Source organism: Tenrec ecaudatus, chromosome 5, assembly GCF_050624435.1.
Source record: "Tenrec ecaudatus isolate mTenEca1 chromosome 5, mTenEca1.hap1, whole genome shotgun sequence".
In the NCBI taxonomy this organism is placed as follows: Eukaryota; Metazoa; Chordata; class Mammalia; order Afrosoricida; family Tenrecidae; genus Tenrec; species Tenrec ecaudatus.
The window spans coordinates 107,261,739-107,287,489 of record NC_134534.1 but is presented as its reverse complement, the minus strand read 5'-3'; the positions used below and the strand labels follow the sequence as shown (position 1 = coordinate 107,287,489).

The 25,751-nt window shown below is 41.3% G+C and overlaps 1 protein-coding gene and 1 pseudogene across 2 annotated transcripts in view; one reads left to right on the top strand and one right to left on the bottom strand.

The window, feature by feature from the left end:
• Nucleotides 1–14,081: 14,081 nt before the first annotated feature.
• Nucleotides 14,082–14,634, bottom strand: LOC142449224 (gamma-aminobutyric acid receptor-associated protein pseudogene; annotated as a pseudogene).
• Nucleotides 14,635–23,037: 8,403 nt separating this feature from the next.
• Nucleotides 23,038–25,751, top strand: part of IARS1 (isoleucyl-tRNA synthetase 1) — a 154,125-nt gene continuing 151,411 nt past the window's right edge. For both annotated transcript variants that reach the window (XM_075549828.1, XM_075549827.1), the window contains exon 1: nucleotides 23,038–23,154. The gene's annotated coding sequence lies outside the window, so the exon portion shown is untranslated. The remainder of the gene's footprint in view (nucleotides 23,155–25,751) is intronic.

The window sequence follows — 25,751 nt, the reverse complement described above, 5'->3', positions numbered from 1 at the left end:
GTAAGAGCCCCCAATCAAATGATTTATTTGGAGGAAAAAAGTCTTAAAGGACAAAATCAGGTTATTGGAATAAAGTTCCTCAATGAAATTATTATTATTAGTTGGGATTTAATATATATCATATTCCAATTGATGTATGGATTTTTGCAAGAGCCCCCAGTAAAATGATTTCTTTAAAAAAAAGAAAGTTTCCTGATGACCCTCTCTTCATCTTTTGTCATGGACTGTTGAAGATATTACCACCTCCATCACCAATTCTAGATATTTACATTTTCGATTTTCGCTTTGTTTGCTTAACAAAGTTTTGTTAATCTTTTCAGAAACCCAACGTTTTGTCTTGATGATTCTTTTCCATTATTTTTCTGTTTCACAATTTGGGTTTGTTCCCCCACTCTAATTGTTATTTTTTATTTTCTTCTCTTAACGGAGGATTTATGTAGTTGCCCGTTCGAGAGTTGTTGGGGTTTTTTAATTCTTAATTTTGGATTTCACTGTTTGTCTTAAGTATGATTGGCTTGGTATAAATTGTCACCGATCTCTGCTTTGGCTGTATCCCAAAGGTTTTGGTTGAATATATTGTCATCCTCATTTGTTCCAGTAACTTCTTAATTTCATCCCTTATTTGATCTATTACCCAGTCATATTAAAGTACTAGGTTGTTCAGCCTCCATGTGTTTGTCTTTATGTTCCTGTTCTTTCTAGTGTTGATTTTCAATTTTATAAGTTGATTTATCAGTTTGGATCTGATCAAATGTATGATAGGATCTCAATGTGTTGTAGGTTGTTGAGACTTGCTTTGCAATCTAACATGTGATCTATTCTGAAGTGTGTAATGTGTGCACTGAAGAATGTATACTTTAAAAATAAAAGAATGTATACTGTGTTGTTGGGTGGGGTGCTATGAAAATGTTTAGGCGGTAAAGCCGGCTAGTATTATTAGTTTGCTCTTCTGTTTCTTTGTTAAGTTTCTTTCCTGATGGTCTTTCTTTCCTTGAGACAGGTGTGTCAAAGTCTTCTACTATTATTCTTGAACTGTTTGTTTCTGTTTCAATCTCTATGAGGATTTGATTGAGATATTTTGAGCATCATTCAGTGGGTGTTTTGCTCCTTTAATCATTATATGTCGTCTATTTTTGTCTCTCATTGTGTTATTTACCTTGAAGTCCATTTTATCAATGATTAATATGGCCATTTTGCCTTTTCATGGTTGCCATTGGTTTGATAGATTTTTCACCATTCTTTGATTTTTAGTATATTTTTGTTGTTGAGCTTAAGGTGTGTATCTTGTAAACAGTATATAGACGGATCGTGTGTGTGTGTTCATCCAATCTGTGATTGTCTGTATTTTGACTGGTGCATTGACATTCAGTGTCATTAATGATATTGGACAGTTTGGTCTGTCATGTTGCTGTGCTTGTGTTTAGTTTCTTTTCCCTTTATTGGTGTAGTTTTATTTCCCTTAAAATCATTTTATTGGGGAGACTTCCGGGAAGATGGCGACGGAGTGACACACACCAGAGGGACTCCACAGAATCCAGCCCAGGAGAGTTGCTCAGAGTGAAATTCAACGCCACTGGATCGCAGGAGGTGCATCTTAAAGATAAGTAGGCACAGATCCATGGGGTTTTGAGGGGCTGGGGGCTTTTGGCTTACCTCAGTGGAAGCCGGCTGGGGCTCGACCCTAGTCCAGTTGCAGGATCTGCCCAAGCCGGGACCATTTGAAGCCTGTAGCAGGGCTTGGTCTCAGCACAGCCACAGTTTTTCCCTATTTGCCTCAGGGCAGGAACAGGATGCTTGCGGCTCCACTGGCAGGGATCCTGGTTCATCTACATTGTTGCTTCTGTTTGCATCTCTGCTTTATATTCCCACACTGCCTTGGAGGGCTGCACAGGTGCTTTTTCAAGGCACAGCCGCAGCCGCAGCCGGGCCGCGTGGTCTGAGCAGGGAATAAACCCAACCCCCCACAGCTCCATAGGCAGGGATCAAGCTTCAGCTACACGGTGGCGTCTTTAACATCTCTGCTCTCTGTCCCCCTATTTCTCTGGGGGCGGCTCAGCAGTTTTCTTGCGACCCTCCTTGGGGCTCAGCGGTGGACTACCGCTGGGGTTTGGGGCAGGGAGTAAGCCCTTGTAGATCCACAGGCAGGGAGTGGGACTCAGCTACATAGTTTCTTTTGCTTCCCTGTACCCCTGCACAGTCTAGTCTCACTTTTTGATTTTTCTCACCCCCATTGTTCCTGCCCTGCTCTCTCACACTCCATTACTGACTTACGGTCACTCCCATTGCCCTAGGGCATTTGTGCCTGGGTCACACCCAGCTAGGTGAGCTCCACCCTGCATAGATAGCCCAAGGCTAGGGAAAGGCCTGCTTGCTCTCCAGGGGATACTCCTCTGACTCCTCACCAGGGAGTTCCTGCCTGTGTACCTGGGGACATAAGGCAGCTCAGCCAACACTTATCAATATTCAAACCAATAGCGGGAACTTCAGCCCAGCCTCTGCAACACTGGTGCAGGCAGTCGATCTGCCATCTGGGGCACTCCCCTGATAGGGAAGCCACAGGAAGATAAAGTGGTAGGTTAATCCCATAGCAAAATCAGCTGTAGGCTGATCGAAGAAGAATTCCTATAAGTCTTCCAGAGAGAGACTAGAAAATGGCACCTGGTCCCTCAAAAACAACTCAACGCAAACAGCCATCACCCCCAACGACCTCAACGAAAAAACAGGAGAAACAAAAGGCAAAGGAAGAAGATGTCCTGAACATAACAACATACATAGAAGAAGCAGACATTGACATGCCATACAAAGAAGCTCTCAGAATGGTGCTTGGAGCCATGCAGGATATGAGGGAAACACTACAGAAAAAGGATGAAATGATAGAGGAGATAAAAGACATATACCAAAGGAAAATACAGGAGCTTGAGGAGCAGATAATGAAAAACAATAGCAGAATCATGTTCCTTGAGAATCGATTGGAGGAATCAGAGAAACGCATCAGTGTCAAGGAGGACAGCCAAGCAGACTTTAATAAACGTGAACAAAAATCTAATAAGAGCATCAGAGAAGCCGAAGAAAACCTAAGAGCTATGTATGATGCTATGAAGCGGAACAACATTAGAATTATTGGCCTACCGGAGGAAGACACAACAAAGAAGTCATCTGCAACAATAGCGAGAGAAATCTTGGAGGAAAACTTCCCCAGCCTAATGAATGAAAACCAAGCAACCATCCAGGAGGCTGAAAGAACACCAGCACGACAGGACCCCAAGAAGAAATCACCAAGGCACATAATAGTTAAACTATCCAACTTTGAGGAAAAGGAGAAAATCATGAGAGCAGCTAGGGAAAAGCAAACAATCACATATAAAGGTTCCCACATAAGGATATGCTCAGACCTATCAGCAGAAACTATGAAAAAAAGGAGAGAGTGGAGTAACATATTCCAAAAATTGAAAGAAAACAACGCAAATCCAAGAATACTCTACACAGCCAAATTATTGATCAAGATCGATGGAGAAGTAAAAGTCTTCCCAGACAAGGAAAAACTCAAAAAATACGTTACAACAAACCCAGCCTTACAAAAGATCCTCGCCTACTCAGTATGGGCAGAAGAACAACACTCACCAAGCATAAATAAGAGACCAACACATAGAACAACCTCACCCAGAGCACAACAAAGAGAAAACAGACCCCAAGACAGCAATGGCTTAAGGATGGAAAGAAGTCAAGAATGATACACACACAAAACACATACTAATGAGAAAGGAAAGTAGGAAAACTCCCAACACAAAAAGTATAAAATGGCATCACAGAGTCCACACATGGAGATAATAACCCTGAATATCAATGGCCTGAACTCAGGCATTAAAAGACTGAGACTAGCAGAATGGCTTAGAAAACACAACCCATCAATTTGCTGCCTATAGGAGACACATCTCAAGGCTACAGATAAAAATAGGCTGAGGATCAAAGGCTGGAGAAGGACCTACCAAGCAAACAGCAATACAAAAAAAGCAGGGGTTGCAATCCTTATCTCGGATAAAATTGACCTCAAAATGCAAACCATAAAAAGAGATAAGGAGGGACACTATATAATGCTCAAGGGAATCATAGACAATGAACCACTAAGCATTGTAAACATATATTCCCCGAATGAGAGACCAGCTCAATACGTGAACCAAACACTCCAAAAGATTAAGAAAGAAATCACAGACTCGACAATTAGAGTGGGTGACTTCAACACACCACTCACTGAGAAAGATAGATCACAGGGAAAGAAACTCAACAAGGAGACTAGAGAGCTAAACTCCACAATTAGACAATTTGACCTACTAGATATTTACAGAGCTTTTCATCCAAATACAAAAAATTTCACTTTCTTTTCAAGTCCCCATGGCACATATTCGAAGATAGACCACATGCTGGGGCATAAGACAAATCTACATAAATTTAAGCACATTGAAATAATACAGACCTCTCTCTCTGACCACTGTGCCATAAGACTGGAAATCAACAAAAGGAAGACAAAGAAAATAAGAGCAAATAATTGGAGGATGAATAACTCTCTACTGCAAAAGGAGTGCATACTGGTGCAGATCAGAGATGAAATCAGGAAATTTCTAGAAGCCAACGAAAATGAGCACACAACGTACCAAAACTTATGGGACACAGCAAAGGCAGTCATCAGAGGAAGGTTCATAGCAATAAAAGCACACCTCAGAAAGGAAGAGAGAATCATAACGGATACGCTGACACAAAATTTACAAAAACTAGAGCTGAGTCAGCAGGACAACCCTACTAATAGCAAAAGAAAAGAAATTATAAAAATCAGGGCTGAGATTCAGGAGAGGGAAAATGAAAAAACTATGGAAAAAATTAATATCGCTAAAAGTTGGGTCTTTGAAAAGATAAAGAGGATCGATAGACCATTGGCAAACCAAACCAAAGAAAGGAGGGAACAAATCTCAATAGCAAGAATAAGGGATGAAAGAGGGGTCATTACAACAGACCCTAATGAAATCAAAAGGAGAGTTACACAATACTATGAAGGATTGTACTCCAATGAATTCAACAATTTGGAAGACATGGACAAATTCCTGGAAAAACAATCCCTCCCTAGACTATCCTCGGTGGACATCAAGAATCTCAACAGACCCATCGCAATAGAAGAAATAGAAAAGGTTATCAAGGGATTGCCAACAAAAAAATCCCCTGGACCAGATGGATACACTGGAGAATTCTATCAAGCATTCAGGGAAGAACTAATACCAATCCTACACAAACTTTTCCAGACAATAGAAAAAGATGGCAAACTCCTTCTATGAAGCTAGTATAACTCTGATACCCAAACCGGGCAAGGATCCCACAAGAAGTGAGAACTACAGACCGATATCCCTAATGAACATTGATGCAAAAATCCTTAACAAAATACTAGCAAACAGAATACAAAAGTATATAAAACAAATAATTCACCATGACCAAGTGGGATTCATACCAGGGATGCAGGGATGGTTCAACATACGAAAGACCATTAGTATTATTCGTCACATTGACATGAAAAAGTATAAGAATCACATGATAATATCAATAGACGCAGAAAAAGCATTCGACAACATCCAACACCGATTCCTGTTTAAGACACTAGCGAAGATAGGAATGGAAGGAAAGTTCCTCAAGACAATACAAGCTATATATGAAAAACCAACAGCCAAAGTCATAGTCAATGGAGAAAAGACTAACACAATCCCACTGAAAAAGGGAACCAGACAAGGATGCCCCTTGTCTCCACTCCTATTTAATATCGTGCTGGAGGTTTTAGCTAACAGCATAAGGCAAAGAAGTGACATCAAAGGTATTCGTCTGGGGAAGGAAGAGGTGAAACTATCGTTATTTGCAGATGATATGATTTTATATATGGAAAATCCCAAAAGTTCCACAAGGGGAGTACTGGAAGCAATAGAGGAGTTTGGCAGAGTGGCAGGATACAAGATCAACAAACAGAAGTCCATCGGACTGTTATACACATCAGATAAGACCACAGAAGAAGAGATCAAAAAGGTGGTACCCATCACAATAGGCAAATACAAATGGAAATATCTAGGGATATACCTGATTAAAAGAACAAAAGATCTATATAGGGAAAACTATAGAACACTATTACAAGAAACCAAGAGCGGCCTCAACAAATGGAAGTATATTCCATGCTCTTGGATTGGGAGACTTAATATAGTCAAGATGTGAGTTCTGCCAAAGGCACTATATAAGTTTAATGCTATCCCGATACAATTACTATCATCTTTCTTCAAAGAAATGGAAAAACTTATTACCAACTTCATATGGAGAGGGAAGTAGCCCAGAATTAGCAGAGAACTCCTCAAGAAGAAGAACACCGTGGGAGGGCTTGCTTTACCTGACTTTGGCACATACTATGCAGCCACAGTTCTCAAAACGGCATGGTATTGGTACAATGACAGATACTCAGACCAATGGAAAAGAACTGAAAACCCAGAAATAAAAGCATCAGCATACACACAGCTGATCTTTGACAAGGGCCCCAAAAATATCAAATGGGAAGCAGATGCCCTCTTTAACAAGTGGTGCTGGAAAAAATGGATATCAACATGCAGAAAAATGAAGCAAGACCCTTATCTCACTCCATGCACAAGAATAAACTCAAGGTGGATCACAGACCTTGAAGTTAAACCCCAAACTATTAGGGCCATCAATGAGGGAATTGGGACCAACTTCAGAACTTTGGCTCAGGGAATACACAGGCTATCAGAAATAGGGAAGGACACAAACACAGAGGAGGCACAAATCGACAAATGGGATATACTGAAGATAAAACACTTGTGTACATCTAAAGAATTCACCAAGAGAGTAATAAGAGAGTCCACAGACTGGGAAAACATCTTTAGCAATGACACATCAGACAAAGGCCTTATTACTAAAATCTACAGTACTCTGCTAACTTCCAAAAAGAAAAAAACCAATAGCCCACTTGAAAGGTGGGCAAAGGACTTGAACAGAAGTTTCACAGGGGCAGAAATCCGAATGGCCAACAAACATATGAGAAAATGTTCCCGATCTTTAGCCATAAGAGAAATGCAAATTAACACAACAATGAGGTACCACCTGACACCCTCAAAGGTAGCCCAATTCAAAAAATCAGAAAGGAACAAGTGTTGGAGGGTTTGTGGGGAGACAGGAACTCTCATCCACTGCTGGTGGGACTGTAAGTACGTACAGCCACTAGGGAAATCAATCTGGCGATACCTAAAACAGATGGAAATAGAGTTACCATATGACCCAGCAATCCCCCTACTGGGCACATACCCAGAAGAGGCAAGAAACAAACCAAGATCAGACATCTGTGCTCCAATGTTCATTGCGGCACAGTTCACAATTGCAAGGAGTTGGAAGCAACCCAAATTTCCATCAACTGACGATTGGATTAAAAAACTGTGGTATATACATACAATGGAGTACTACGCATCACTAAAAAGCAGTGATGAACGTATGAGGCACATAGCGGCATGGGAAGAACTGGAGGAAATCATGCTAAGCGAGGTAAGTCAGGCACAAAAGGACAAGTACAACATGAGTCTGCTGAGATAAGAATTTAAAATTTTTTTTTAAAAAGCAAAAGTGGCTAGGGAAAAAAGCTACTGTATACAAACATTTTAGGGGTGAAGACTGTGTAGTATGGAAGAGACCAGACCAAAACCAGGGATGTACATGGTAGACAATGGTGGAGGAGGTGGGGAAAGGAAAACAAAAGGATGAATACAAGGAAGAAAAGGGTAGTGGGGTCATGGGGCATTAATCCACCGAAGGGGAGGGTATTGTTTATATCTCCACAGGGAAAGTGGGACCAGACTTCAACCCAGTGTCGCAAGGTGTGAATGCAATATCCCGGCATGGAGGAGGGAACCAGTGGAGAGGTCTGGGAGGCTGGCCCCAGCACCATAAATTAAGTGGATTCCTGCCCCTCCCCCGAAAAGAATTTGTTCCACAGGACGACATTGACTCTGCAGCTCCGGGAGATGAACATATCTGATCAGAACACACAGGAGAAGATGAAGGGGCAGGAGGAGAGAGTGGAGCACAGCCTGGCCCACCAGGCCGTGATGATGATGTTCCTGAGTAGAGCAGCCAGTCCACAGAGAGAACAACATGACTGGCCCCACTATGAGAAATTATGCCAATCCGTGACTAAGGGCAATACAGGGGACAGCACCAGAGACACAGTGTGGGAAATGCACCTGACCTGATCCCACCACACCGAGGCAAATAACTGGGGGAGTGCATCGGAACAGCAAGGGAATGGAGCAGCAAGGTCCCCAGGGAATGCTGAAAGTGGACTTTGGGGCCAGGGCATGGTGCCCCAAAAGACAGGACTGGAAAATGCTCCTAAGGGCCAGCAAACGATCCCTGAACTAACTACAAGCTTTTCTCTTGTGAACTGTTTTGTTCTGTTCTTTGTCAGTGGTTTGTTTTTGTTGTTTTGTTGCCTGGTTGTATACTGTTGCTTTGTTTTCCTCTGTCTTGTTTTCGTGCATGTTAGTGTCTCCACAGGTCTGTCTGAATAGGACAGGCTGGATGAACAACGGGACCGACAGTTCCAGGGGGACTTGGGGTGGGGGGGAAGGGGGTAAGGAAGTGGTGTTAACAAACCCAGGGACAAGGGAAAAACATGGGACCCCAAATCGTAGAGAAGGGGGTGTGGCAGGCCTGGTGGGAAATGATCAAGGGTAAGATTGCGTAGAGAAGAGGTATACTCTAGCCCAGGTGGTTACGAAACATGGTAGTAGGGCAGGAGGAAAGTCAAGGGAGATGGAGGAAAGAGCTAGGAGTCAAAGGGCATTCATGGAGGTCTAGACAAAGGCATGTACATGCAAATATATATGGGAGGATGGGGAAATAGATCTATGCGTCTATATTTATAGGTCAATTATTAAGGTGGCGGAAGGACCTTGGGCCTCTACTCAAACACTCCCTCAATGCATGAATACCTTCTTTTATTAAATTGGAACTCTATGATGCTCACTCTCCCGACACAACGGCTGGAGCCAAAGTGGGTGAACAAGTAAATGTGGTGAAGAAAGCTGATGGTGCCCGGCTAGCAAAAGAGATAGTGACTGGGGTCTTAAAGGCTTGAAGATAAACAAGCGGCCACCTAGCTCAGAAGCAACAAAGTCCACATGGAAGAACACACCAGCCTGTGTGATCGAGGGGTCCCAAAGGGATCAGTTACCAGGCATCAAAGAACAAAAAATCATATCATTGACTGCACACCTCCATGATAGGATCGCTGAAGACAAATGGGTGCATAAGCAAATGTGGTGAAGAAAGCTGATGGTGCCCCGCTATCAAAAGAGATAGTGTCTGGGGTCTTAAAGGCTTGAAGGTGAACAAGCGGCCATCTAGCTCAGAAGCAAAAAAGCCCACATGGAAGAAGCACACCGGCCAGTGCGATCACGAGGTGCCCAAGGGACCAGGTATAAGGCATCATGCAAAAAAAAAAAGATATAAGTGTGTGTATGTATGTGTGTATATGTATATATATATACCATATTAAATGAAGGGGGAAGTGCAGAGTGGAGACCCAAGGCCCAAGTGTCAGCCACTGGAGATCCCCTGATAGAGGGGTTTAGGAGAGGAGATGGGTTAATTAGGGTGCGAGGTAGTACCGATGAAGAACACAGCTTTCCCCCAGATCCTGGATGCTTCCTCCCCCCAACTACCATGATCCGAATTCTACCTTGCAGGCCTGGATAGGACAGAGGCTGTACACTGGTACATATGAGGGCTGGAGGTACAGGGAATCCAAGGTGGATGATACCTTCAGGACCAAGGGTGTGAGGGACGATGCTGGGAGAGTGGAGGGTGAGTGGGTTGGAAAGGGGGAACTGATTACAAGAATCCACATGTGACCTCTTCCCTGGGAGCGGGACATCAGAGAAGGGGGGGAAGGGAGACTCCGGATAGGGCAAGATATGACAAAATAACGATGTATAAATTACTAAGGGCACATGAGGGAGGGGGGAAAGGGGAGAGAGGGGGAAAAAAAGAGGACCTGATGTAAGGGGCTTAAGTGGAGAGCAAATGCCTTGAGAATGATTGGGGCAGGGAATGTATGGATGTGCTTTATACAATTGATGTATGTATATGTATGGATGGTGATAAGAGTTGTATGAGTCCCTAATAAAATGTAAAAAAAGAAAAGAGGAGAAAAAAATGATTAGGGCAGGGACTGTACAGATGTGCTTTATACAATTGATGTATGTATATGTATGAACTGTGATAAGAATTGTATGAGCCCCAATAAATTGTTAAAATAAAATAAAAATCATTTTATTGGGGGCTCATACTACTCTTATTACAATCCATATATACACCTATTGTGTCAAGCACATTTGTACATTTGTTGCCATCAGTCTCAAAACATTTTCTTTCTACCTGAACCTGTAGTATCAGCTCCTCATTTCCCCTCCCTCACCCACCCCCTCCACCACAAACCCTTGATAATTTATAAATTATTATTTTGTCGTCTTACAATGTCCAATGTCTCCCTTCACTCATTTTTCTCTTGTCTGTCCCCCAGGGAGAGAGGGTTATAGATAGATCATTGTGATCTCTTCCCCCTTTCTCCCTCCACCTTACCCTTACCCACCTGGTATCGCTACTCTCAATATTGGTCCTGAGGGGTTTATCTGTAATGGATTCCCTGTGTGTCCAGCTCTTACCTGTACCTGTGTAAATCTGGTCTAACCAGATTTCTAAGGTAGAATTGAGGTCATGAAAGTGGTGGGGAAGAAGCATTAAAGAACTAGAGGAAAGATGTATCGTTCATAGGCGCTATACTGCACCCTGACTGGCTCATCTCTTCCTTGTGACCCTTCTGTAGAGGTAATTTCAGATTTTTATATACTTCATTCCTTTTTTTCTCGCCTGCAAACTTTATACTGCAAAATCTGACTTATCCTCGTCTGTATTCCTTTGTAGGTGACAGATTTTTTTCTTCTTCTACCTTCAGGATTCTCTCCTTTCACTTGAAATTGAAGATTCTGACTATGAAGTGTCATAAATGGTTTTGTCATGGGATCTCTCCTATTTGAGGTGCTCAACTTTTTAAATAGTTATTTCTCCTCACTTCTGATCTTGGGTAAAGATTCTTCCCTGATTTCTTGTCCTATTTTCTCTGTATATTTTCTACCTGTTTTGTGAACCCTGTGAGATGTAGGCTGTGTCTCTTGAGAGTGTTCCAAATAATTTCCAGATTTCTTTCTTCTTTTCAATAATTTTATTGATTTTGAATTCATATATCATATGTTTCCATAGTTAATTTACTTTGTTAAAGAGTTGTGTATGCATCATAATAGTTACAGTGTACCCTCTCCCCCTCCCATATTCATTATTTACTCCCCAATTCCCCTCAACTTCCTCCATCCTCAATAATTACATCAGTCATTATCTCTATGTGTCCACTCTCTCTATGCTTCATAAACTGGGAAACTAAGCAGAAACAATAAAAGTAAAAATAAGATAAAGAAAAGGCCATTGACAATATCAGGATGTGTCATGATGGAGGTCAAGTAACCAGGTATCAAATTGTACTGTAGTTCCAGCCACCATAATCAAGTTTACAAAAATCTCTGATATTAAAGCCGTTTGTGTCTTTTGACTGTGGTTGAAGGGGATCTGCCGGTTACTTGATCTAAATAGGTACTCTGCAGCTGGGTTTGGGGCTCCCACCATCCTGCATAGCCTTCTTTAACTTGGGTGTTTACTTTTGAAGCTCTGATACCTTTTCTTTCATCATACTTGGACTTTGTTATTGTCACCCTGGGATCCACAGGCTGGTGTGCTTCTTCCATGTGGGCTTAGTTGACACCTCACTTAGATGGCTGCTTGTTGGGATACAAGTCTTTAAGACCCCAGACACTATTCCAATTGATAATCGGGCACCATCTGCTTTCTTCACCACACTTTTCTGTAGTACCCATATTTTCAGTGGTCGCTTCATCTAGAAGGGTCAGGCTATCTCTGATCCCTTTGCTTATTTTGTTGGTTGTTTCTCTTATCAACTGTAGTCAGGGTGATTGTTTTTTAGCTTAATGAATCAAGCTTTCCTTTTTTCTCAGATCTTTTACTATTGCCTAATTCTGTTATCTCTTTGTTCACCTTTTCAGATTCCTTTCTGTTAAGGATTTTTCATTTTCAAATTCTTCCATTGTTTTCGTGCATGTTCCCAACATCATTTGACAAGACCTAAACATCATTCTTCTAAATTCTGTGTGAGTACTTTCATGGCCTCTTCTTCAGAGTAGTCCATTGGGTTTAGTTGTTTCTCAGTTGTTTACTTCTTTTTCTCAATTTTTTAGATTTACTGTGGTTGCCTGCTGCTTCTTTGGCATTGCAGTACAGCTATTGTTGGTGTGCTTGCTGCTAGGCCATGCAGAGGTAGTTTGCTGTATGGAATGACATGGGGTAGGTGTAAAAGAAGCTAAAATATATATGGTATTGAAATGGAGAAAGGGCGAATGAAATAGGTAAGTTGGGAATATTGGAGGAAAGAAAAGAGACTAAAATAAAAGTTATGATAGTAATAAATGATTGTCTGAACAGGCCAACAGATTTGTAAAAAATAATGGGAAAATGCAATTTAAGAGGTGCAAACAAATTTCATGGAAATATGTTGCACACGGAAAGAGAGAGAGAGCAGAAAGTGATAATGGATGGATGTTCAGGGAAAAGGAGAGTTAAAGGAGAAAAGACCCAGTTGTGGCTGGGTACTGAAGTTCTGGTACTATGGGAGCGTGAATGTTCGTATGTTTGTTCATTCAGTGGGGGAATAAAAGTCCTTGTTAGGTGCTTGTGTGGGTGGAATGCATTTTCTCAGGAGGATGGGTAGCTCCAGAAGAGAAAACCAAGGCAGTAAAGGGAGCGCACTACAAACAAATTATTATAGTAGAACAAAAATACAAAGCACAAAGAAATTAAAATAAAGTAAAACATGACACGTTTGCCTTAGAGGTATGGCTTCCTTAATCTTTGGTAGGGTTATTGTGTGTGCATATGTATGCTATGTGGGGAGGTGTGGCACATGGTGGGGGAAAGGGGCATCAGAGAACAAGACAAGAAAGAAGAAAGAATGGCACGACTTTTAAGGCAATTTGATTCATTAAGAGTCTTGAATTTAAGAAAACACTTCAACATCTACTTATTCTTATTTATTCCTTATAAACATTCTCTGTTACAGATGGGGTTATCTCTGATTTATAGTTGAAAACATCATTGTTAATGTAACTTATTAATTCCAAGATTCTCTATGTTCAACTCAAATGTTCCAGATTGACCACAATTCTTTTGTCCCTAAACCCATTCTCAACCTTCCACATTATGATCTGTTTAACATATGAATCATGTTGCTAACACAGGACAAATGTATGTCTTACAAAATTTAAAAATACATATACATGTATATACATTTATTTACCCACACATATATACCACAAAGACAATGAGGTAATTATTTTTTTTCTAGGTTGAATTTCTAATATTTCATTTCTCATGTTTAGACTACAAGTAAATTTTAATTTTGGTATAATATAGAAAATTATTTATCTTTATGCCAGAGTGTGGGATTCTTTTGATATTCAGTAGTTGGAAACTTTCTAAAGTTAGTACTTTTTCAATGTATACCATATATACTTGTGTATAAGCCGAGTTTTTCAGCACAATTTTAATGCAGTTTTGTGGTAAAATTAGGTGCCCCGGCTGATATTCAGGTCAGCTTATACTCGAGTATATATGTATTTTAAAATTGTATATAATCCCAAGAAAAGTAGATTCTGAGTATTTATATATTAAAAACTTTTTTGAGGGGGGAAAAAAAAGAAAGAAATGGCACAAAATAAAACTTGTGTACTGATTATGTCTACACCAAGCTGTCCACATAAGCCTCATCTACCAGTGCCCCCAAGGGCCTGTGAGGGAAGAGGCTTGACTGGCTGTGTTGCCTCATGACTGGCTGTGCTGGGTAGAAGCAGCTCATGGGCTGAGCCTGAGGGAGGGACGGGTCAAGAAAGGGGGCCACCTTTCTCTTTGCAGAATGCAACACCCCAGCTCCAGGGCAGCAGCTTCACGGACCGCACACTTTCGTCACTGTGGGCAATGTATAGAAAGCAGTCTTCTTGGTGGTGTGCCGGGTCCAGCTGGCCCACTGTGGCACTGGTGGGCAGGATGGCATTGCTGACAAGAAAAACAAGGCATCTGCAGCTCGGAGATGACTTCGCATCCGGACCAAGAAGTAGAATTGACCAACTGTGGGATCAGACGCTCCCACGTATTTCTTTTTGTCCCAATCACCTATCCGAGCTTTGGGGGCCTTTTCTACTACCACCGGGACCCGGTCCGGATATATATTTTTTTCCGGGTCTTCTCGAATGGCTGCTCCTCTTTATACACGAACTTTATCCTCCCGGAACCGGGCTGGACCGGGTTGGGCTGAGGGAGCGGGGGTGTAGGGGGCAGTGGGGTGTGGGGTGTGGAGGGGGAGAAGGGGGACCGGGACAGGGGGCGGCAACGGAGGCAACTCGCAGGCAGATTCAGCCTGGTAATTTTTTTTAGCATGATCTTGTATTTCGAGTGATCTTTGAAACCACTGATTTGTATTTCCATTGTTTCCCTTACTCTGGTTTATCCTTTCAAAATGTTATCGAGTTTTATTATCTTCCTGTTTGCTTTTTCTGTTTGTAGTTGTTGAATTATTTCTAGTTTTTAATTTATTTCATCACATTGGTCTCATAGTGTTGTCATGAGTTGTTCTATATTTCCTTCTGTTTTTTTTATTTCTGTAAAATATTTCTTCCTGTCATTTATAGCAGCAATAAGATCATTGCCCTAAACTCCCTCATAGGAAGATCAAAAGCTCTCTCTTCTCCAAACCCACATGTAGTGCACCCAATTGAGCCACTTTGTCTTGTTTTCATTGTGCACAGGGATTGCTGGCTCCGAGGCATGGTGTAGTTTTGATATTTGTCTCTAGCTGAAAAGCAAGCCTCTAGCACCTGTGATAGATCCCCAAGAGCCAAGGGTGGCCAGGCCGTTTAGTCTTACCTTAGCCTTCTTTGAGGAGAAGCCAATGACAGAAAACAATTTAATACTGCCCCTGTTAAGATCTCAGTTCAAAGTCAGTCCTCAAGCCTGCAGGCAGTGCAGGCCAATGATCAATCCAATTGACATGAAGGGAGGGAAGAGAATATTCTAGACCTCTTGTTCGCTTGTCCACTCAGGCTGTATTCAGTGACTGTGAATACAGTCAGGGTCCAGGAGCTCTTTTGAGCTGACAGGCAGGTGTTATAACTTTTGACCTGGTGTCCACAGAGAGAAGAGGTTCAAACTCGCTTGTGCTCATCTTTCCCTGGCACAAGCTCACCTAAGTCTGCTCCCCTAAGGCTGGTCCCTGTGGTGTTCTGGGGGAAGCGTCACACCACAGTCTGTTCCTGAGAGCTCCAGCCTGGCATTGCTAGTTATTCTCCAGCTGACCTGTATTTCAACAACCCACCTGGAATGCAGTGAATGGACGGGTACTCTCTTAACCCTAGGGTGTGGGAACTTGTGCATTTTCTTGTTGGAGTTCAATCATATTTGCCTTTCTTGAGCATGGACCTGTCCCCACGCCAAGTATGTTAGGGGAGCAGTGCTAGTGTTAGTTAGGGGTGGGTGTGGAGATGACGCATAGGCTCCTTTCTCCTCTGCTAAGGGTAGGGGGCTGTTGGGAGGGGCAGCTCTGCAGGCATCTTGCTGTGTTGGCACAGAATGCTGGCTGTGGGGAGGTGGGGATTCTTTTTGGTAATTCCTCCCTCTGAAATACCAGGGTGTAATTGGTAGAGGTTTCTGTACCGCAGGGAAAGTTCAGAAGTCTGGTCTTGACTCTTCTTGGCTTTCTCAAAAGTTTTATTTCAAGAGGGTTTCACAGAGCCTTTGACTGACTACATGGTCATATGGGATCAAACCATCTTTCCTCTAGTTTTAATTACATCTTGCTTCCTTCATGTGTGATGTTCTTGATGGCTTCCCACAACCCATCAGGTCTTCAGTCATCAGTGTTCAATGTCCTAATCTTTTCTTGAGATGATCTCTAAATTCAGGTGGGATACATTCCAGGTAATATTTCTAATTTCATAGATTTGTTTTGATTTCCTCAGCTTTAGCCTGAACTTACAGATGAACAATTTATGGTCTCCTCCACAGTCAGCCCTTGTCCTTGTTTTGGCTAAGGATACTGAGTTTCACCAATCATCTCTTCCCACAGACGTAGTAAAATTCATGTCTGTGTATTCCCTCTGGTAAGTCCTTGCATAATTGCTATTTATATTACTGGGGAGAAAAGTATTTTTAATGAAGTCATTGGTCTTGCAAATTTTATTCTGTGATCTCCACTTGTATTTCTATCACCAAGACCATATTTTTCAATTATTGCTCCTTCTTTGTTTCTAATTTTTGTGTTCCAATTTCCAAAATTATCAATGCATCTTGATTGTATGCTTGATGAATTTCAGTCTGGTAGAATTCTTGTTTCTTCATCACTAGCTTTAGTGGTTGGTATGTTAATTAGAAAAGTAATTTTTAAAATATCTGTACTTATTTGTAGGTATATAGATGTTATCACAGACAGAATTATACTTCAAGACAGATTTTGAAATTTTTTTATGATGAATACAACACCATCCCCATTGAAGTTATTTTTCCTGGTATAGTAAATCATGATTGTTGGACTAAAAATGGCTCATTAATGCCTAGGATATAGGTATGTTTATGTGTTTCATCTCATTTTTGACAACTTTCTAGTCTCCTAGATTCATGGGACATTCTGTGTTTGGATTATTTGAGGACGTTTTCGGCCATTTCGTCTTATTTTCAGTTGTGTCCCATCAGAAAAGGCCTTGAAAGCTTTGTTCCATCCATGTCATTGACATCAACTCTAATTTGAGGTGGCACCTCCTCCTGATTATATTTTGAGTCTCTCCCAAGCTGAGTGGCTCATCTTTCCTATATCAGACAATGTTTTACTGCTATTAGTAAGGTTTCGATGGACCATCTCTTCCTTTTCCTTAGTCTGCTCTTAGTCTGGAAGTGCCGCTGAAACTGTTCACCAAAGGTAATCCTGGTGATCTGTGAAATACTAGTGACCTAGCTTCCAGCATCAGAGTAACATGCAAACCATCACACTCTGACAAACTGACAGATGAATGGGAGATCAAAAGGGCAGCACTTGTCCAGTTTTAAGCTCAAAAGACACGAGGAATAAAAAAAAAGGAATAGAAACAGTAAACACAAGGAAGAAGTGGGAAGAATGCTGTTCCATTATGTGGATCAAAATCAATGCTAAGAATCAAAATGTAAAAAAAAATCAAAATGGATATCAATTGATGGTTTCTTTGAAACTGTCACTGAAGTCATAGAAAAAAAAATTTTTTTTTAAAGAAAGAAAGAAAAAATGACAGGAAAACCATGCTTCCAACTTCAGAGGGGAAAAAGCAAGTACTGGTTGGAACTGTTTTCTATAATTGAAACTTCACTGTAGTTTTCCTCTCCATTCCACCTAATCAAGATACTTACCCTTCTCATTTGCTCTTTCTTCTGCTTTGAATATACTCTTTCCCCCAAAAACTTCTTGTGAGTCACTTCCCATACACTATAAGCTTAAATGTCTCTTCCTCAGTTTGTGACCATTCTAGCTGTCGAGCCCCGTCCTGTACATGAAGTGTCCTAATTGAAGTCTGACATAAAGCTCGCTCCCATGCAGGCAATCGCATCGCATTCTTTCTTGTTGTTTTCAGTTGTTATTGTTCTCCCACTAGAATGTAACCTCTGGGAAGTAGAGATTGGTGAGGCATAATAGGCTGCTGTTAGAAGGGGGGAAGCACTTATTTGTGGAGGCATAAAGATGACAGGCTGAAATCTGGGTATATGATGCTGCAGAAAAAAAGAGGACAATGTTAAGGGTGTTCTGAACTATAAAAGGGTCATAGAATGGGGGTGGTCTAGGGGAGGTGTGGCACAGGACTGCTTTCAGTGCAGAAGAATTTTTATTTATTTATTTCATGAAAGTAATATCTCAGCCAGTACTGTCCGTTGGGTTGATTCCATCTCATTTCGACCTTATGAGACAGAGTAAAACCTCTCCATAAGGATTTCTGAGACTGTGGATCTTCACAAGGTCAGATACCCTGAAGTAAGAGATGCACATTACTTAAAAGTTAAATAGAACTATAAACATGTGCTTCTAGATATGATAAACAGAATATAGTAACACCACTGCCTCATTCTTGTCACAAAAATACAGCATGAATATGATCATGATTAAATATATTAACCTAATGAATCCATGAAACGAAATGAGAGAGTAACTTATAGAGAAAAGAAACCTGATAACTGAAAGTAATTCCTATCTGTGATAGGGAGGCTTATTGTGCCAACCTGGCCAATAAACACGTGGGATTAATAAGGTTGCACTTTAATTGAAGGACAAAGAGAAATGTTTCAGCGAGCCTTGCCTTTCTGTCTCTTTTGCTATGATGATCAGACCAGTGTGCAGCTGCCTTAGCCAGTTCTCTGCCTCAACTTACGGGCTACACTACCTGTGGGACACCCAAATTGTGGACCATGTCGCTATAGTGTGAAGTTCCTTCGAGACCAGCTTCGCCACACTGCTGGTGTTTACATCATTTGAGCTGGGGACTGTCAGACACCGTCATCTGGCTGACTGTTGGGGATCTGCCCTGCTGTTTGCTGCCTGTGGTCAGACGGTCTGTGTTGCTCTACAGAAACTCAGCTGTCTGCTTCCTTGACTTGCACCCAGCAGCCCTCGTGAGGTGAAGGACTGCCAGTGTATTAACTGTCTCACGGAAGTGAGTTGAACTGAGCCATCTATAATGCTCTGTGGACGAATTAGCTGTTTATTTATTTATATATAAAATCATAAGTGTCCTGGTTTTGTTTCTCTAGAGAACCCTGTCTAACACCATAACACAGTATTTTTTTGGTCAGGTTGGTAAATTAGATATGTATTACATCAATTTTAATTTCTGATTTTCATGCCTATACTGTTGTTATGTATATAAGAAAATATGCTTGTTTTTAAGAAATACACAAGTGTATCAATCACAAGAGTCAACCTATTGTCCCCCTCCCAGGGGGACAGACAACGGAAACGTGGATAAGGGGCGACAGGGAACTATGTAAGATATGAAAATAGTAATCTATAACTTATCAAGGGTGCTTGAGAGAGACTGGGAGGGGGAAAATGGGGAGCTGATACCAGGGGCTCAATTGGAAAGAGAATGCTTTGAAAATGATGATGGCAGCATATGTGCAAATGTGCTCGACGCACTGGATAAATATATGGATTGTGATAAAAGATGTAAGAGCCCCCAATAAAAATATTTAATAAATTTTTATTAAAAATAAATACACAAGTGTTAAAGGATAAAGCAGTAATTCTCAACCTTCCTCATGCTGCGACCCCTTAAACAGTTCCTCATGTTGTGGTGACCCCAACCATAAAATTATTTTCATTGATACTTCACAACTGTAATTTTGCTACTGTTATGAATCGGGTGACCCCTGTGAAAAGATCACTTGACTTTCAAAGGGGTCGCGACCCACAGGCTGAGAACCGCTGGGGTAAAGGAACAGCTTGTCTGCCACTTACTCTAATAGTAATAAATAATATATATTACGTGTGTCTAGAGAGAGATCAAAAGAGAATGATAATGCAAATGAGGTAAAATGTTAGCATTTGGGAAGTCAAGATGAAGGGTATACGGTAAGTATTTGTACTATTTTGGCAACTTTTCTGAGTCTATGATGTGAAATTAAAATATAAAAAGAATTATATAATTTAACATTAAAAATCATGTCTCTGGTACTGATCTCCATATTTCTAGCTAACATAATTATCCTATAATTTTTTGTTTTTTGTAGATATCGACAAGTGACATGTTATATTTTAATTCAGTCTCCCAATATATATGTTGTAAATTCTAACCTCTACATCTATGATTAAAATTCCATTTGAGGGATGTCCAATTACTACAGTACCATTTGTTAAAAAGGTTGTCCTTCCCTCAAAATGCTCTGGCTCCCGTGTCAAAAAATCAGTTGAACATACTTAATGGTCAATTTATGAGACCTTTATTCTGCTCTATAGTTGTTTTTTTTAATCATTTTATTGTGGGCTCATACAACTCTTTTTTTAAAAATCATTTTATTAGGGGCTCATACAACTCTTATCACAATACATACATCAATTGTGTAAAGCACATTTGTACATTCATTGCCCTCATCATTCTCAAAACATTTGCTCTCCATGTAAGCCCCTGACATCAGCTCCTAATTTTTCCCCTCCCTTCCCTCTCCCTCATGAACCCTTGATACATTTATAAATTATTATTGTGTCATATCTTGGCCTGTCCGACATCTCCTTTCACCCACATTTCTGTTGCCCATCCCCCAGGGAGGAGGTCACATATAGATCCTTGTAATCGGTTCCCCCTTTCCAACCCTCTGCTCTATATTTGTATATGTACATCCCCAACTTAACCATTGGCCAGAGAGATTCCTCCATTTTTTTTCCTTTGCAAAATTGTGCCAGCCATTGCAAGCTTTGTCACTTTTCATATAAATTTTGAAATAAACTTATCTATATCTCTAAAAAATTCCATTTGGAAATGAGTTTAAAAATAATTTTATTGGGGGCTCGTACAACTCTTATCACAATCCATCCCTCAATTGAATCAGGCATGTTTGTACTTATGTTTCCCTCATTATTTGCTAGATATTTACTTTCTATTGAGCCCTTGGTATCAGCTCTTTCCCACTCCCTTGGGAATGAGCTTTTAATCATTGTGTTAATGATACAATAGTGGTGTAGGATGTGTGTTAAGTCAATCTTTATTGGTATATAATTCCAGTAGACTAGATTCACAGAATCGAGTGCAGATGGCAGAAGATAGATGCCACACCACAGGAAGATCATCAAGGAACTAAGGAAAAGGACTTACCCCTAGTGCTGACAGAAAGAGTAAGCCATCCTCCAGAGCCAGTGTCTTGAATTCAGACTTTTAGCTTAAATTACAAGAAAATAAATATGTTAAAGTATGCACATGCTATTTTCTTTGTAGATCACTAGATAACTCAGATAGAATTTGGTATCGAGAAATACCTAAGATGTGGAAGTGGTTTTGAAATTGAACAAGAGTTATAAGGAATTTTGGTACAGTCAATTTCTTAATCTGCCCCCCCCTCGCTATTGTCTTGGGATCTCCTATCAAATAACTTGAGTCAAAATATTTACAGCCATCAACTCGATTCTGGTCCATAGCAACCCTAAAGGACGGAGTAGAATTGCCCCTGTAGGAATAAAACTAGGTAAATAAAACTATGCAAATATGAGGTGTTTGTGGCCCACTCAAAGGATTGCACACCTTGTTAATGTAAATAAGGGGCATGGTACCCTTCTGGAGGTAGGACCATGAACTAAGGTGTATGGAACTGTAACATGGGGATTGTTGTAGGCACACCATTAAAATAAAGTGGACAGAGGACCTCATGACCATCAAGGAAGAAGAGTCAGGAGGCTGAGTGAGATCTTCAGATTCAGGATCCATGTACTGGGAATCTCCTTGATCAGAAGGTGGAGACAATGGAGATAAAGGGATGGTGAGAGGCAGTGGGAGAGAATGGTGACGCGGAAACAAAAGTCCAGCAGGAAACCGGAACAAGACAGAGCAGTGGTCTTCCCAGCCCATGGAGTGAAAAAGCTGAATGCTTTCAGGTAAAAGGCTTGCTGTCAGAGCAGGGTCCCTCTGGGCACATAATGCAAGGGCTTAAAGAGTTTGAAATATTTGCACAAGCAGGGCCAAGGTCAGTGGGCCTCAGGGACAAGAGGCTGATGATTCAGAAGATGAGTTGGAGTTGGTTTAAGACTTTTAGGGTGCTATTATAGGACAATTGTGTTTGATATGTGAGGAGATGAATTTTGGGTATCCAAAGTATGAAATGTCATGCTTACAGTACTTCATTAGCTTGTTAGAACATTTCAATTGGTATTTCATCAATTCCTAGAGCTTTGTTTTTGGCTAATGCTTTCAGCTCAGCCTCTACTTCTTTTATATCAGTACTATTGGTTCTTGCTCATATGCTACCTCTTTAAATGACTGGATGTCGACTGGTTCTTTTTCATCCAGTGATTCTTTGGATTGCCTCTATCTTAATTTTCCCCCTATGTTCTTTAGATGCTTCCTGCATCATTCAATATTTTGCCCATGGAATTTTTCTTTCTTTTTTTTTTTGCCCAAAGAATTTTTCAAGATTGAAATCTTTCAAGATTGAGGCTTGATCTTTTTTTTTCTTGAGTTTTTTCAGTCTAGGATATGCGTTCTTCATTTTTTGGTTTTCTAACTCTAGGTCTTTGAACATTTCATTTGATTTTGTCTTCTTGAACTGCCCGTTGAAATTTCGTGTTTCCTTTCTTCAATTTACCTTAGCTAATCAATGATAAAGAACAAGTTTCAGAATCTCTTTTGACATCCACGTTTCTCACACAGCACACCCGTCCGCTGTTTTTAATGACCTTTTGCTTTCCCCGTGAATTATGTTCTTGATGTCGCCCCACAGCCCATCAGATCTGTCACCCACCCCAGGTCACCATTATTTATTTCCATTACGTTGCCCACTGTAGAACTTTACATACACAGAATGATACAGCGCGGGCACTTTGATGTCTGGTGCTTTTCTGTCCTCTGCCATGATGAGGAGTATTCAGTGTGACGGAGTGTATCCACCGTGCATTTCTTTTTTTTTTTTCGTGCATTTCTTTTGACAGCTCTCGGTGACACCAGCATTGCGGTTCCACCAGCTGGGCAGGTGGGCGTGGCGCTGGTTCCAGGTCGACCAATGGGCTCACTGTTTGTTGGGAGGTTGCCGGTTTCGCTCAGCGATTGGCTGTTGCTTGTTCTTCCTTTCGCTCCGTGTGTTCCGGGCGTTGCATCAGTTCTGCGCTCTGTCGTTGCGGAACGTGGGTCCCTGTCCTCGATCTGCGGGCCCCGGCTAGGCCTTGGCCCCGGACCCGCCTGCCTTGCTCAGGTACGTTCTGCCCACGGGGCTTCTGTGCGCCCCGCGGGCCGCGCGGCTGGGGCGCTCAGGGGTCCCAACCCCGAGCCGGTAGAACTCAGAAACAACTGGTTTTGAGTGCTTGCCGTTTGTTAATTCATTGTACAGCAGGTTTATTTCCAAGCATACTTTTAGTAGACCGTCCTTGGTGGCTTTAGGCTGTTACCAAATAAATGCCTGTCTTGACTCTTTGTCTGTGAGGCTTTGAACCAAGCACTGCGATCCTCAACTGGATTCTGGGATAATGAAAATAATTAAATTACTGGGTGGTGGTAACTTGCGCGAACTCGAAATTCGAAGGGTTCAGAAGAAGAAATCAACGCATGGTTTGTCCCCTGGGCTCCTTCCCCAGTTGGTTCACGCGAACAGCCTTTTATTTTTTGGAAACCTGTTCTTAGCTTACACGTGTCTGAAAATGCAGTATTCCAAGTACCGTTGACGTTTACACAAATCACGGGGAACAGAGAGAAGCAAGACCAGCCCTCTGGGACTTGCCGGTGGGAAAAGAAGAGTACCATCAGGGGGGAAGGGAGGAAGAGACCACGTTTGAGAGACTTGATCATAACTGAAATATGGCACGATTTGAATTTACCACGTGTTTGCCAGCTTTGTTATTGCAGTTTAAGGTGTGTGCCAGAAACCGTTGTGAGGGGACACTTAAGTCTTTAGAGTTTTTGGTAGCAGGGATGGCGGTGGGGTAGGGAGAATTTATGGTTGCGAATGAGATGCTGATTTGAATTCAGGGAAATAATACTTTTGACATTCAGTTTTTGCAGAGAACTGTGGGGAAAAAAGGGGGCGGACAGTGGAATTAGGGGGGAAATCATTGATTTAAGGTATCACTTGTAATGTGATAGAAGTTCTTCGGTGATTTACGTACTTAAAGTTTGGTGGTCCAAACCTACACTGAGGGGCTTGGCAGTCTGCTACTAAAGATCATAGCCTTGTAGCCTTAACAACACTGTGTGCGGTGGAATAGACTTTTTTTTGTTTTAAATAATATGATAAACTTTTTTTAAAAGCAACTATCAGCAAAATAATAAGGAACGTTCTCATTTTAAATGACTGAAGACTGAACTATGTTTCCAAGATGGCAGCTAGGTATACATTTCACTCTTTAAAAGGCTTACAAGTAAATAATGTGACCTTTGGTCCTGGAAACACAACCTGAGTCCATTGAGTGGGGGCTCCCTACAGACCCAAGAAGAATCACTTGTGACCCACTCATGGATTGAGCCTTAGGAATCCACTGCCAGTGACTTGATTCTGACTGAGTAAATATATAGGGTCTAATGAAACTGCTCCTTAGGATTTTTGAGACTAAAGCTTTACATGAGCACACAGCCTCATCTTTCTCTCACAGAGCAGCTGGTGGGTTTGAACCACCAGCCTTGATGTTGAATCCAGTGCTTAACCCATGGGACCACTAGGACTTCTGAAGACTTTGGCAGCAAGATGTAATTCATCTACTGTGGCCCTGGAGGACTGACTCAGAGCTTCCTGGATAGAGAGAGGCAACATCTACAAGAGGTTAAAGGTGTCCCAGGAGACAAACATGCTCTCACCCAGACCCTTCCCTGAGGTCACTGTGTGTTTATATCCTTTTTGTGCTAAATTAAAGCTAGCCCTTTCCTTAAAGTTAATGAGTCATTTATAGCACTTTTGGATTTAGGAAATACAGAAAGCCAAAAACTAAACTCCTGCCATTAAGGGGATGCTCACTCGTGGCAACCCTATAGGACAGAGTAAAAGTGCCCCTTGGTGTATTTTAATTAACATTTATAGAAATGGACAACCTTAGTTTTCTTCTGAGGAGCAACTGAGGGGTTTAAAGTTAAACCTTGTGGTTAGCAGCACAGTGTTGGAAGCCACCAGAGCTCCTTAAGAAGCGAGAAGGCTGGAGTCTGCTGGGTAGAGCTGGGTTCAGCTGGGGTCTGAATTGATCTAGAAAAGGAAAGTTGGGAAGTGGTGTCATGTTGTTTGACACTGACAACACAGTAAAACAAAAACCCAAGGTAAACCCCATGTAGTATAGATTTTCTTAGCTGTACTGTTTGTGGAAGCAGATCTCTATGCCTTCTCTTTCTTCCATGTAACCACTGCATGGGTTCAAAACCACCAACCTTCAGCTTGGTAACTGTAATTAGTAAACAAACAGAAAACCAAACCCATTGCCATCAGTTCGATTTCATCTCATAGCAACTCTATATCTAGGGCTTCGGAGGATGGAAATACTTGCAGGAGTCCCCAGAGTCGCTTATAGCACTGTGTGTCGTCGGCTATAAAGTAGTCATTGGCAAGGGCAATATAACAGTTTGTGGACAAAGAAGTAATAACAACATAGATGACATTTGTATACTTTGAACTATTGATAGCCATTATTTTACTTAATATTAAAATAGCTTTGTGAGCATTTATGTGCTGTCATCCTATTTTTTTAAAACAAATGATAGTGGAGATTTAAAAGTGGGGTGATTCTGCCTTTAGATTCCATGTAAAATGGTGGTATCAAAACTGTAATTAAGCCTGCTCTCTTGAGTACTCTCCTCCTCAAGAAGGCCCCTATAGAG